The following is a 15642-nucleotide window of genomic DNA, read 5'->3' as shown; positions in this document are numbered from 1 at the left end:
TAAAGCAATCATCGGGTCAATGGAATTTGAAATTAATGAAAGCTTTTGTGTTATGTACAGAGTCTACATGATTATTCTATGTTCACAAAGTGAAAAAAAGATAAACTAGTCTTTGTGTTAGTCTATGTTAATGGTCTTTTGACTATGGGGAATGATGGTGATTTAATAGGCGAGCTATAAACTATTCTTCATCAGAATTTTAAGATGAAGGATCTTGGTTATCTCAAGTAATTTGTCGGTATTGTGGTTGTTAGATTAAAGGAAGGCATTGGGTTGAATTAGTGAAAATATACCTTGAAGATTGTAGTTGATTTAGCTTTAAAGGGAACACGATGTACATAAACCCCACCTGAACAAAATCAGAAGCTCATGATCACAGTTGAATACGATGAAGCAACAAAGGCTTTGACACAGGGTGAAGTCCTTGAAGATGTTGGGATGTATCAACGGTTTATTGGTCGTTTACTTTGTTTAACACATAGTCAATAAAAAATAGCATATATTGTCCAACACTTGATCTCGTTCATACAAAGGCCTAAGAAGTTGCATTATGAGGCAACTCTTTGAATCATAAGGTATGAGGAAAAATAATGACCAAGGCATCTTTTTTGCAACAAGACTCAAATAAATGTATTTTGTAATTATGATTGGACATCATGTCCTATGATAAGAAGATCTGTAACAAATTACAATACCAAGATGGGAGAATTGTTAGTTAAAGAAATAGCATGTTGTGTGAAGATCGAGTATAAGGGAATGACTTCAACAATAGCCAAGTTCTTGTGGTTGAAAGGATTGATTAATGAACTAGGGATTAAACACGATGATCTAGCAATGGTATTTTGTGATAATCAAGCTGGGGGTAAAAGATGTATATCACCCCCCAATGTAAGGAGAAGTGTTAAGAAATAGTTAATTAGTTATATTTGTTAGGAGCGGTTAGATAATGGTTTTAAATTAGTTGTAAAGTTATATATAAAGCTGCAGTTGAGTTTCATTGTGATCTAGTTTTTTTTTCAGTATGATAAATTAGTTAGATAATGTTCACTTTTGTCATGTGATTTTCACTTGGTAGTTATAGGGGATAGGGGTGTGCAAAATTACCTGACCCGGTTGACCCGACCCGCCGACTCGGATTAAAAAAACCCCGGTAATTTTCTAAAAAAAATTACCATTGATTTTTCCGGGTACCTGGTTAATTTTTTTTTAATATATTAACTAAATATTTAATTTATAAAATTAAAATCTATATAATATATAATCTCCAATTTAAGAGAAGTGTAGTATTTAGTATTTTACTTTGTATTAGACTTGTATTTTAGATTTATCTCAGTACAAGATAAGATAATTTGTGAGTTATAACCGTCTCTTGATATAGTCTTCTAATGAAATTATAAATATTAATATTTTAGTTCATCTCTAACTCTAATTTTATTTGTAAATAAGGATAAAGTTTATTTAGTTAGGAATCTTAGATCAACTAGATCTCTAACTCATAGATCAACTAGAAATCTAAACCCCTTGTACTGCTTTTATTTTTTCACTGTGAATAAAAGTTTTATTTTCACCAGTAAACATACAATTCTACATGGTATTAATTTAGGTTAGATCTTATTTCTCATTTTTTCCTGATATTTAAATTTGTCAGATTATGTACTTCGAAGTTTCGAACATTTAAATTTATGTGTGTTTTTTATTTAATAGTTTAAAAAAAAAATTCAGATATCCGGATACCCGCAAAATCCGAAAACTTCCGAGTTGGGACACGAACTAAAAAATCACCGATCCGAATATTTTAAATATCCAAAAAATTCGAGTACCCAGATTTACACATCCTAACATGGATGTTTTGTAGTCCTTTTAGTGGATACTCTTAATAAGTTATTTTTATTAGTTGAGACAAAAACAATTGTTTCTAGGTATCACCGTTCACTTCAGTTATACCAGAGTTAACATTAATACTTATTTCTTTTGCTTTAGTTGCTGTTGCTAGATTCTGTTTCATGACACTGTAAAGTGTTTCTAAACTATTCCTGTAATCATGTTCCTCGACGAACGTGCTCAATTCTTTTCATATTTAATTATTTCTTTTAATAATGCTTTCTCTTTACCACTGCCACATTGCATTTCCCTTGTGCATGGTTTTTAGAATTGGACCGATTAACGAATCGATCGTACTATCGATTTACTGATTTAATCGGTTGAATTGATCGGAAAAATAAGATGATGTCATAATTATTTAAAAAATTAAATAAAAATATCAAAAATATTTAATAAAAAATAATTTTTTATATCACAAATCATATTTAAAGCAAGTCATAACATATATAAGTTAAAAACTATAAAATCAAGTGAAACAAAATGATTCAAATTAATTACAACATAATATTTAAGGTAAAACATATTAAATAATAAATATAATTATATAACTATAATTAAAAAATAAATTTGGGGTTAAAAAAATCATAATAAAATGATATTTTTTGTTTAATTTTTTTTAAAAAAACAATCTCATATGGCTAAGAAACATAGAAGAGCATTCTAAAAGTTTAAAGAGTAAAAATATGAGAACAAAACAATCCCACATGGCTAAGAAACATAAAAGAACATCCCAACTAACTTCTATAAATAATAGAGGTAATTTGACATTCAAAATCATAGAGCCTTTTGGTGAGCATTGAGTGAACTATTCTTTCACTTCAATCAAGCTCGAATTTTAGGCTTCAATCGAACTTTTAAATTTTTTTGAGTTCAAGCCTTTTCGAGTTCAAGTTTCAATATTATATTTCGAGTTCGAGTTGAACTTGATAATTTTTAGCTCGTGAGTTTGAGTCGAGTTGAGCTTACTTTTAAAGTTTTCAAGTTCGAGTCGAGCTCAGCAATACTCGAGTTTGACTTAACTCGTTTAACAAGCGACGTCGTTTGGTTTAATTTTTTTAAAAAATAAAATTGGTGGTTTTTTCCCTTTTTTTTAATTTTTTCCGGGTTTTTTTGATTTTTTCCGGTTTTCAGCCGGTTCGATTCGAACGGTTCAGTGATTCTGACCGGTTCACTAGTAGCGGTTCAACCGGTGTAAATTAAACCGGACTAGACAACGATTTCCGGTTGAACCGATTAAACCGATCGATCCGATCCGATTTTCAAAACACTGCCCTTGTGCAAACTTAGTTCACTGTTCCACTGGCTTCATGCTTTCCATATTAATCTTGTTCGTTTCAGTCAGGCAGTGCCTGCGTGTAGGGCACGAAGAATGTGAACCAAGCCATGTATCGATACAACTAGTATGAAATCCGTGGTTGCACTCTGGCAAAATACGGAGACCCTCCCCGGCGGTGAACTCCGACAAGCATATAACACAAGCGGTGCCGAGGCCCGGCCGTTTCGGTTCGGTTGCGTATTTTACGACCGGTAAGGAATTTAAGGCTTTCTGCTCAACTCCTCTATTGGCTAACTTGGGCTCAGAAACAGCAGAAACTGAGCCTCTAGTTGCACACTTGACCATACAAAACAACCCTGAAGCGGAAATGATGTGCAAACGAGGGCTAGGAGGAGAACAGTGGCTGCATTTGTATGGATGATGTCATTGATGGAATAACTGTGCCCTTGAGCTGGGAAATTGCTGGGTAAAGAGAGGAGTGTAAAATAAATTTTCTTGAATGGAAGATTTGAAGCAACTCCTGGGAGAAATGGGTGGATGTTACTGAAGTTGCCATATATAGTTTCCAAGTGTTTTTCTGGTTCAGATGGCTCAAGGAGTTGGTTCCATTGAAGGATTTTATGCATAAAAAAAGTAAACTCCAAGGTTTTATTCAACAAGTTTCATCCCCCACTATGCCTTGTGTAGCTCAACGTATAATCTTTTTTAATACTGCTGAAAGGTCAATTTATCTTTTCAACATCCAGAAAAGTAGCCATTGCTGCTTTCCATGGAAAATCTAGTCACTGGCCGTATTCATGTTATCCGAATTCTCAAAGTACAGTAAGTATTATTAAAATTTGTTCAAATATTAAACAGATTAATATCACTTAAGTAAGATTTTAAATTCGAATATTTGTATATGTATAAAATATCTGTTATGAGACTTATCCATTAAAATTATATATGATATTAATAGATTCGAATTAATCATAACGAAATCTTAAAAATTGAGTGGACAATATATATATATATATATATATCCATTTGATTTAAATGTATTCATTTGAATTGTCCAATCATGAGTCATGCAGCATGTTAGAAATTGTTCCAGAATTGTCCCCCCTCTTCTTTCTTTCCTTAATTATATTTTTTGTTCGAACGTATCGTCCCTTGATAAGCTGAAAGTGGAAGGCAACCAGGAAAAGGCAAAAAAACGATATTAATAAAATGTTAAACTTTATAATCGAATGATTCAAGTGGTAAATAATTTATTATTATTTAAATAAATTTTAAATTTTATGTAAAAAAGTTTTATCCGAAAACTCACATATTAAAATTAAGTGTACAACACATATCAATTTATATTAATTAAAATAAAATATTACATAATCGAGAGGGCAAAAAAATGCTAATGTCAGATAAAGGGGGAAAGAGAGGCAATGAGATTAAGGTTACGACGGAGACTAACCCTTGCATTATTTTATCTTAAATAACTAACCATATCGGGAAGGAAAATCCAATAGATAAGGAAAATGCACTTTATAGGTAATGGAAGATGCACTATAGAGGTATTAGTACAAGAACGAGTATTAGAATATTGTCATAGTATAAAAAATTATTATTATAAATTTTAATTTGAAATTAAAAAATAACAAAATCCACGTAAAAGTAATTATTATTTAAAATAAATAATATCAAATTATTTTCTTTATCTAAATTTAATCTTTTGAATAGTAAAAAACTACCAAATAAGATTAATTTATTATTAACTGATATAGAGTATAGATAATATTTCTGTTGAGATGGAAAACCTTAGAGAAAACGATATCGATAGCGCGACAAGTTTCATCAGGGCTGGTGGGGGAAAACCACCAGATAATCTACAACAAGAAGGTGCAATTCCAGAGACCTCGGAAAAGGAGAAAGAAACTGCAAGAACAATCCAAGAACAAGGGATTCATGAGGCGATTGAGATTCTGCCATCACAGGGGGTTGAGAAAAGTAAAACCCAAGAAAATATCAGCCTGAACAAAAGGAAAAACGTGTATATGGATGATACACAGGAAGGACAAGGAAAGAAAGATATGGCAGATCAACAAACGAGTTAAGTTCATCAAGAACCCAGAAAATCTTACGCAAGTATGGTAACAAGAAACCATAACGCAAACAAAAATTCATGTATAATATGGGAAGAGGAGGATATTGAACTAATTACTGGTGATTATGAAATAGACAAATCAGGAGATTTCCCGGTGATTCGATTCTCAGAACAGGTGCATAATTGGCTCGACAGAAGCATGAAGAAATAAGTTATTGTTAGACTCCTTGGAAGAACAATTGGCTTTAAAACCCTGGATGAAAGATTACAACCTCTGTGGCAGCCAAAAGGAAGATATCAACTAATAGACCTAGACAACAACTACTTTATCGTAAAATTCGAACATGAAGAAGACTACGTGAAAGTCATTACAGAAGGCCCTTGGACGATATTCAGAAGTTACCTCACGATTCAACCGTGGAATCGATCATTCTCGACTACAGAAAAATACCCGTCACACATCGTCGCATGGATAAGATTACTAGGTTTGCCCTATAAATATTACACAAAATCATTATTCAACATGACTGCTTCTACAATAGGTAGTATCGTTAAAGTGGATTATAATACAAGAAGAGGAGAACGAGGCAGATTCGCAAGGCTGGCCGTTCTAACTGACTTAAACAAACCTCTCATTCCTTGCATAGGAATCTATGTTGCACTGATACGGATACGGGGACGGATACGGGGACGGGACAAGAAACGACAATTTCTAAAATTATAGGGTACGAGAACAGTAAGGGTACATCATATAAAATAATTTTAAAATTATAAATAAATGTAAAAAAATTATAAATAAATTCAAATATCAAGACTCAAACTATAATATTAAATTTAGAACAATAAAATTCATAAACAAATAACAATATTAAAATGTCAAATCTCAAGATTCAACCCACAATATTAACTTTAGAATAATAAAATCTATAATCAAACTATAATATTAAAGTGTCAAATCTTAAGACTGAAATCATAATATTAAGTCTAGATGGACATAAAGGTACTTTTAATTATCAAACCATAATATGGTTTCGGTGCTCATCTTCTCTGCTGCTTCCGGTTTCATTAAAATTAATATATTAATATAACTAAAATTTATTTAATGATTTCAATAGTATAGGAAGAATGTTGCTTTTCTTTGAAGATTTAAATTCAAACAATTATATCTATGCCATATTTATGCATTATCAATCTCTAATGATACTATTTTATAATACCACAAACTATTAAAAAAATATACATCTATATCAACCATTATAAACCACAAGCGAAACGAAGTATTATCTTGACTAAAACTTTAAAACTTAAATTTATATTTTTCATTATGTTGTGGTATATTAGATTATTTTCTAGCATAATTAAATTGTTAAATTAATTAAATATTGTTATAATAAACATATGTTTCGGAAATTCCAAAGAAAGTGATGACCATCAGAAATAAAGAGGTATCATCAACAGCAAAGTGATGGTCATCCCATTCTAGACTCTATACACGTAAGTAAGACCAAACCCAAACGACTATGGATCGTCCAAGCATATTCCGGTGGAACCCACCCCACATGAAACAGACCTTCTTTCTCTTCTATTTATTACAAAACAAACGTCAGATGGCTTAAACCCCATAAAGCAACACTCTTCTTTTACCAAAAACTGGAAGCGGTATTTTCAACTGGCGTTAACAGCTTCCTATTTTCATTAAATACCGTAATTGTTCGAAGCCGACGGTGATGATTGACAGCGAATGCGGTAACCGGAAGCAGCAGAAAGAGAAAGAAGAGAGAGAACTTAATCATGATCAGAAAAAGGGTTTGAGGTACGTTTTCATGGGGTTTGGTTTCAGTCACCAAAGACACTACTGGAATCGGATCGTTATGTTTGCGAGATCTGCAACCAAGGGTTTCAGAAGGAACAAAACCTACAGATGCACCGGAGGCGACACAAGGTTCCCTGGAAGTTGCTGAAGAGAGAGACTCCGTTGGTGAGAAAAAGGGTGTTTGTTTGCCGTCCCCGAAACGTCCCCAACGAGCACCAAAACGTCCCCGTATCATTCGTCCGTACCTTGCCACCGTGGCACGTCCCTAGTACGTACCCCGGCCGTCCCAGTATCGTCCCCGTGCCAGGAACGTTTCTGGTACTTCAAACGCCCCTCCTCTGCCGTCCCCGTACAACATAGATAAGAATAGATGGATTCATTCAAAAACTAGAATACGAGGGGCTCCAATTGATATGTTACAACTGCGGAATCTACGGACACACACAAGAACAATGAGGGATTAACAAACAAACAACGGAAGTCAAGCAAAAAGAAATTCAGATGGCAGGAAGATCTCGACAAGGAGGCCAATGAATACAAAACAAGGATTTACAACCGACAAATGAAATCTACGGACCATGGATGGTAGTGGAACCTAGGAAACGTAGACTAAGGAATGAAACAAACCTCCAAATAACATCAAACATGAACGAGAAAACAAAATGATCAAGATTCAACGTGCTCCAAGAAGAGGATTTGCCAACAAAAAAATGAAGAATCTCAAAATAAAGATAAGAAACGATCGAGTTGTACATGAAGTCTTGGGAAACCAAAATAGTTTACCAAAAGAGGCATATGTAAGTCAGGAAAGGCGCAGAGAATGAAGAGAAAGCCAACAGAAAAAAGCCACGAGGAGCAGGAAATCTTCAAAAGAATGGATAAAAGTTAGAACACCATCTATAGAGGAACCTAGGAGTAATATTAACCAAGAAAACAATGATACTCAGATGGCTACCGAAAAGTGGTAACACACATGCAAAAAGTAAACTCAAAGACCACGGAACCAGAACATGTAACAATCATCCCTATCAATGAGGAACAGACCACGGAGATAGTAGTGCATAACCCAATCTTGGGGGAAGGAAAACACACATCAATCTCAATATCGGAAAGGGATCAATCTAAGAAATGAGAATTTAAAGGAAGAAAACGAATAGGGATTGGGGGTCCGATAAGAAAAATAAATGAGTCAAATAAGAAGGAACTAAGGACAAGGAAAATCTATGGATCGAGACCACCAAATAAACCCCAAAATTGCATATTGATTAAAGGATGTTTCGAACCAACTTGATACATTACTAACACAGAATAAAGAGGTAGTTGAGATACAAAACAATGAACTCGAAAAGATTGACGAAGACTTGAGAAGAAAGGAACAAGAAGGCATTAAAATCAATGAAGAATATCTATTCAAAAACTTGGTTGATGTGGTAGTTCAGGACGGGATTAGCAACCCGAACCTTTGAGGGTGAACCGTTTTGTGATAATTGATCTTATAGATAAATTCGTAACTTTGAATTGCCAAGGGGCTGCCAACCACTCCTTTAGAAGAATTTTTAAAGAAATGGTGAGGAAAACCAACCCCCAGGTGGTGGCACTTTTGGAGACAAGAATCAGCGGAAGAACAGCGGACGACGTGATCAAAAAATTGAGGTTCCCGAACTCTTTCAGAGTAGAAGCGCATGGAATCAGTGGAGGAATCTGGATCTAATGAGTGTTCATAATCGGTAGTATTTGCTCGTTAATTCTTTGATCTTAAAGATTTATTGCTGCTGATTTGGTTGTTTTATGCTTATTTTCATGCAGGATCTTACTTTCCAGACTTGGTGGTAAAACAACCGTATTCTGAGTTTTTTATTATTTGGTTACGGCTGGATATATGGGCACGACTCTGGGCATGACACGGTATGACGTGACAGTTTCTAGAAGATCTAGTCAGCGCGCCTTCTGGAAGATGGACGAATGACAGAGTAGCATTAGGAGATTTATTTTAAAGTTTGAATTTAGAAAAACAATTATCTTTAGGATTATTTTATTTTAATTTCTTTGCTTATATATAGGTTTTTAGAGGCTATAAATACCCCAAGAGGGGCAAGCCTAAACATAAAACTCAAATTACAATCTTCTTCTTCTTTCTAGTTTTATTAAATCTCTCTCTTTAATTTTATTTTTCAATCGGGTTTTCCTTTTATTTTTAAGCTTTATTTTTAAATATGCTAAGTATGACTTTTGTCATGCTTAGCTAATTTTCTCATAAGCCGAGAGCTGAAGTGATGACTCAATTCCAACTAGAGAATTGAAACAGTCTCTTAATAACTTCGGAATATCTCTCTCAATCTTTTCGTTTATTTTTCAAAATCAAAACAGTTTTCAAAATCAAAGATTGACTTTGGTCAAGATGTTGTTGCGATTAAATGTGTGGGAGGAAGGACTGGCTTATTGAAAGCATATTCGACTTTATAGGAACACACTTGGTGAGATAGCATTGCCAAGAGGAAATTGAGATTGGAATTAGTGGTTATTAAAGCAACAATCCGAGTCTGTCTTCACAAACATAAACGGTAATTGATCTATGACAATTGATGTTGATCAGATCAATTTCCGAAGCCGGAATCAAAGATTACCTTGGGTATTCGGTATACAAAATAGAGTCACGAGGATTGCCCTTGTAGACAAAGTAACCGATGTGAATCCCGATGGGAAAATCTAATTCGATGATCTAAAGGAAATTGAGTTAAAGCGAGACTTGAGACTATTTTTTACCTTATTCAATTTTAATTTTACATTCTTTATTTTCTTATTTTCACTTAAAATTGCCTTTTAGTTAATCTTTTTTTTACTTAATCACATTTTACCAAAACCCCTTACAACTTTTCGCCTGGTTAAAACAATTTAGACAGAAATTTGGAATTTTTCTAAGTCCCTGAGGATTGACCCTTATCTTTAATACGTATTTCATTTATTTATTAATTGAGAAGAAGTAATTTATTTTCACATCAAAATGACAGTTGTCAAATTGGCATCGTTGCCAGGGAATTCGTCAAAGTTACTAATTTGTTTTGAAAGAAGGTACTTTGTATTATAGATAGATGCAAAGTACACCACCTCAAGACCCTCGTTAAAAAACCTCCTTAGTCCTAATTGGAGGAAAAAGAGTGAACCAAGAGGTGTAAGAGAACATATATAAGGATACCAATGTGCAACAAACAATATATACCCCAAAGCACAAAAAAACTCACACAAACACCCATACATGCCCCGAACCACAACAAAACTCACACTAACACCCATTGACAAAGAAAAACAAGCTCCACTACCCCATAACGCATTGTCTGGGAATCAACATCCAAACACTCCATGCTATCATCAACACCCTTTTTCGACAGCCCAACAATGGGTACACACGGCACAACAAGCACTTTTCATTCTAGAGAATCACACAAATCCACCTCAGAGCCCACGTGCACCCTAGTAGTTGCCTCCAAAGCAATAAATGAGCCACTCATCTGACAACGAAAACATGCGCAACTACCCCATAACGCACTAACTGGGGAACTAAATCGTGAGCCAATAACTCAAAAAAACGAAGACGTTCACCTGCTTCCTCCGCAACTGAACACCACAGTCTACCACCAACAATCACACACACAAGAACGGAAAGTGGACAACATCTATAAGCAGCACCAAAGAACAAAAAGCTAGCCAAAGCTAACACAAGACGACTACAGCAACGATACACACTCAAACTCGGTAGATCACTAAAGCACAAGAACAACACCACCCACCACAGAACATGCCACTGGGCAACCACACCCACCAAACAGGAAACGGAGAAATGAATTAACCCACCAGAAATCAGATTGTCGACAAAAAATACTAAGCCACAGCAAAACAGGCTAACAATAAAAATAACCTACTAAAAATCTTACACTAAAAAACTATTTCTAAAACTACTCCAGCTTCTCTAAACAATCACGACAAACATCCTCAAGACCAGAACCTAAAGCCTCCACAACCCCTCACAAACACACACCACTCTTGTACTCGACTCATCTTCTCTAAAATAAACACACTAAGAACCTCACCTTTGAAACCCACTTTCTATAATAAACCTTACCAAAGAAGAGTATTTGAAGGAATAACCACACACAATGAAACAGATTTTGACGAAAGACCTGAAATACTCTCCCACATGTTGTAATATATCAAACGAGCAAAAGACAGGTTAACTATGACATTTACACAAACAACATGCCTGCAGAAAACTCAAACGCGCTCTGACTCCAAGAGCTGACAAGTACCGACGCATAAACTCAAAACAATGAAAACTAATACATACAATAACCATATCTGAAGCACGAACCAGTAATCAAAATAGAAACAGGGATAACATCATAACTGGTAGAGAAAGAAGCGATCTCACCAAGCAAGAAAAGAACACCCAAAATATTCGAGTAGTAATTTTGGGGACGGTAGTCATAACGAACCCTACTCCCCAACAAACACCAGGGGGCTGGGCCGGCCAATCCCATATTCAAAGAACAAAAAGAGATTCAGCGACACTGTGTTGGCCTTTAGAGGTCTTGAGAGAAACAGTCAGAGGATAACATGAACGATCAAAGTTACTAATTTTTGTTCACTTTTGATTTATGACCAAGACAAATCAGGGCGTATTAGTGGAGTACGATCCAGAAATCAAAGCCAGAGCTAGGAGGCTTCACGCACAGACGCTTCAGGAAAGACGAAGACAACAATCAGATCCAAAATTGAATTTAGAATCAAATTCAGGTGAATCCGTTAATACATAACCAATTCTGATGGTTGATCCTACTATCAGAGAGTTAGCCGCGACACTTACTGAACAAAAGCCTTTGTGCATTGAATTTCCCCAAGGCGAAACTCCATACCAGTTAAAAACTGGCCTTATTCATCTCTTACTTACCTTCCACGGATTACCAAACGAGAATCCACATATACATCTCACAGAATTTTACATGGTCTGCTCTAGCATGAGACCACAGGGAGTAACTGAGGATCAAATCAAACTTAGAGCTTTTTCTTTTTCCTTAGCTGATTCGGCTAAGGAGTGGTAATTTTATTTACCCCCAAATTCTATTTCTATTACTATATGGGCTCAAATGACTCGCCTTTTTCTTGACAGGTTTTTCCCTACGATGAAAGCAAGTGAGTTACGAAGAAGAATACTTAGAATCAAGCAGCTTGATGGAGAGTCACTCTATGACTACTGGGAGAGGTTTAAAAAGTTATGTGCTAGTTTCCCGTAATATGGGTTAACTGAATAAACACTCATTCAATACTTTTATGAAGGATTAATGCCCTTGGAAATGAAGACAATCGATACTGCCAGCGGAGGAGCCTTGGTGAACGTGACTCCTACTGAGGCTAGGGATTTAATTTCCACAATGGCCACAAATTCCCAACAGTTCTGCACAACTAATGAACCTCCTCGAAGGGTTTATGAGATAAGTTCATATTCTTTAGAAAATAAGATAGATAAATTAACTGAAGTCGTTAACTCTCTTGTTGCAGGAAAGACATGACCAAATAGATCGTGTGGAATATGTCTATTACCTAATCATCCAACAGATAGTTGTCTACTGATCCAAGATGATACATCGGCTCAAGTCAATGCAGTCGAGAACTTTCTAGGACCTCCCTAGAGTGCTTATAATCCCTACGGTAATACTTACAATCTAGGATGGAGGGATTATCCAAATTTCAGTTATGCTCAAAACTCAAGGCCGAATCAAGGTTATCAAGTGGGACCACCTCCACCATCTCAACAGCCACAGAAGACATCATTAGAGTCAATTGTTGAAAGATTAGCTCTTTCCCAAGAAAAATTCCAGATTCATACTGAAGCCCACTTACAAGAGATAGACAAATAGATGAGCCAACTGGCTCAAACCGTAGGATGCTTGGAATCACAAGGTAAACTTTAATCTCAAACCGAGGTAAATCCAAGGGAAAATGTCAGCGCTATCACTCTTCGGAGTGGTACCACCTTTTTCATCAAGGTTAGTAAAAAGGGACAAACAAACTGAGGAAAAGGAAATACTAGAACGTATTTCAGAAGGTGGAAATCAACATACCTCTCCTTGAGGTTGTCCGAAAGGTTCCAAGATATGCCCGGTTTCTAAAGGATCTTTGTACGACAAAGTGGAAGCTTTCTGGGGTCGAGAAGATTAATTTGGGAGAACATGTCTCAACCATATTCCAACGAAAGTTACCACCGAAACTAAAAGACCAAGGTATGCTCGCAATAACCTATAAAATTGGTAAAGTTGGGATAAAATGAGCCATGTTTGACCTTGGCGCCTATATTAATGTAATGTCTCTCTCTGTTTACTATATGATTACTAACGAGCTTTTGAAGGATAGAAAAATATCAATTCAACTTGCCGACAGATCAATGATCTATCCGGAAAAACTCTTAGAGAATGTACTGGTGGAGGTAAACAACTTAATATTTCCTGCTGATTTTTTGTAAAATTGACATGGAGAATGATCACACAAGCACATCCTATGATATCCTATTGGGGTGTCCTTTCCTAAGTACTGCACACACAAAGATTGGCCTAAGAAGCGAGATTTTAACTATGAAATTTGACGGTGAGGTCGCTATGTTGTGAGATTTTAACATGTATGCGCAAAATTAAAACCGAATAAGGCGCAAAATCGACACTTGAAGACTAACGCCAGCTAAATCCACCAATGGTGGAAGTGGTTAAAAAGGAGATATAAAACTCCTTGATGTAGATATTATATATCCAATTTCGGATAGTAAATGGGTAAGTCCAATACATGTAGTTCCTAAAAAAATAAGAGTTACTGTAATCGAAAATTCTAAAGGAGAATTTGTATCAACACGAGTTCAAAATGGATGGAGAGTTTGCATCAATTATAGGAAGTTGAATTCATTAACCCAAAAAGACCATTTTCCTCTTCCATTCATAGATCAAATGATATAAAGATTAGCCGGTAAAACTCACTATTGTTGTCTTGATGGATTTTAAAGTTTCTTCAAAATTCCTGTAGCACCTGAAGATCAAGAAAAGATGACATTCACATGCCCCTTCAGCACATTCGCTTACCGACGAATGCCTTTCATACTTTGCAATGCACCTTCCACGTTCCAAAGGTGTATGATTAGTATTTTTTCTGATTATATTGAGAAAGGTATTGATATCTTCATGGATGACTTCACCGTTTATGGTAATTCATTTAATGAGAATATATTAAACTTGACAAATGCGTTGCGTCAGTGCCTAGAATTTAACCTTGTTTTGAATTATGAAAAGTGTCATTTTATGGTTGATAAATGTTTAATTCGTTCTTTCCTTGCTCATGTAGGTTTTTACCACATATTCATTAAAGACTTTTCCAAGGTGGCGCAACCATTAAGCGAGTTGTTGCATAAGGATAAAACCTTCGATTTCGACCAACAATGCATAGAATCATTTGATGTTTTAAGGAAAAGTTGGTTTTGGCACCTATAGTCCAAACACCAAATTGGGACTTTCCATTCGAAGTCATGTGTGATGCTTCGGATGGAAGTGTTGGAGCCGTACTCTAACAAAGGATCGGGAAAGAGCCTCATGTTATCACCTATGCATCTCTTACCTTAGATTCTACATAACGAAATTATTCAACAATCGAAAAAGAATTATTTGCTATCATTTTTGCATTAGATAAGTTTAGATCATATCTCTTTGGCACTAAAGTTGTTGTTTTCTCTGACATGCAACCTTGAAGTACTTGCTTAGCAAAAAAGAGGAAAAACCATGACTAATTTGTTGGATCTTACTTCTCCAAGAATTTGATATGGAAATCAAGGATAAGAAAGGATGTGAGAATTTAGTGGTCGAACACTTAAGACGACTTCCAATTACTACAGTTGATCCTTCCGTTCGTGAGGAATTCCCGGATGAAAGCTTGATGATGGCGCAGAAGTCAATGCCTTGGTTCGCAGATACATTTAATTACTTAGCCACAGGTAAATTACCATCTGGTCTGATGAGAACCGAAGCAAACCCACTCGAAACAATGATGCCAAAACTACTGTTAAATTTTTTTCTTCCTTTGGCAATTGTTATATAATTCTTGCGGTTAACTATGTTTCAAAGTGGGTAGAAACTAAATCCACTCGAAACAACGATGCCAAAACTACTGTTAAATTTCTAAAGAATTGTATTTTTTCTAGGTTTGGCACACCGAGAACGATAATAAATGACCGCGATACACACTTCATCAATCGAGTAATTGATGCACGTATGAAAAAGCATGTAGTAAATCACATGATTTCTACGACTTATCATCCGCAAACTAACAGACAAGCAGAGATATCAAACCGTAGAGTAAAGACAATTCTTGAAAAAATAGTCAAGCCAAATCGCAAGGATCGAAGCTTAAAATTTATTGATGCTTTATGGGCTTATCGAACTGCATATAAAGGACATATCGGCATGTCCCCATATCTTCTTGTATTCGGTAAGGCATATTGGGCTGTAAAGCAATGCAATATGGAATTGGAAGCGGTGGGCGAAACACGAAAGTTACATATACAAGAAC

General features: G+C 35.4%; 1 pseudogene; it reads right to left on the bottom strand.

Moving 5' to 3' along the window:
- Positions 1-3169: 3169 nt before the first annotated feature.
- Positions 3170-3713, bottom strand: LOC120122365 (annotated as a pseudogene).
- Between the last annotated feature and the right edge of the window lie 11929 nt (positions 3714-15642).

The sequence above is a fragment of the Hibiscus syriacus genome, unplaced genomic scaffold (assembly GCF_006381635.1).
Source record: "Hibiscus syriacus cultivar Baekdansim isolate YM2019G1 unplaced genomic scaffold, ASM638163v2 tig00110387_pilon, whole genome shotgun sequence".
Classification (NCBI taxonomy): domain Eukaryota; kingdom Viridiplantae; phylum Streptophyta; class Magnoliopsida; order Malvales; family Malvaceae; genus Hibiscus; species Hibiscus syriacus.
Note: the sequence above shows the minus strand (reverse complement) of the source record. Positions and strands in the feature narration are given on the sequence as shown.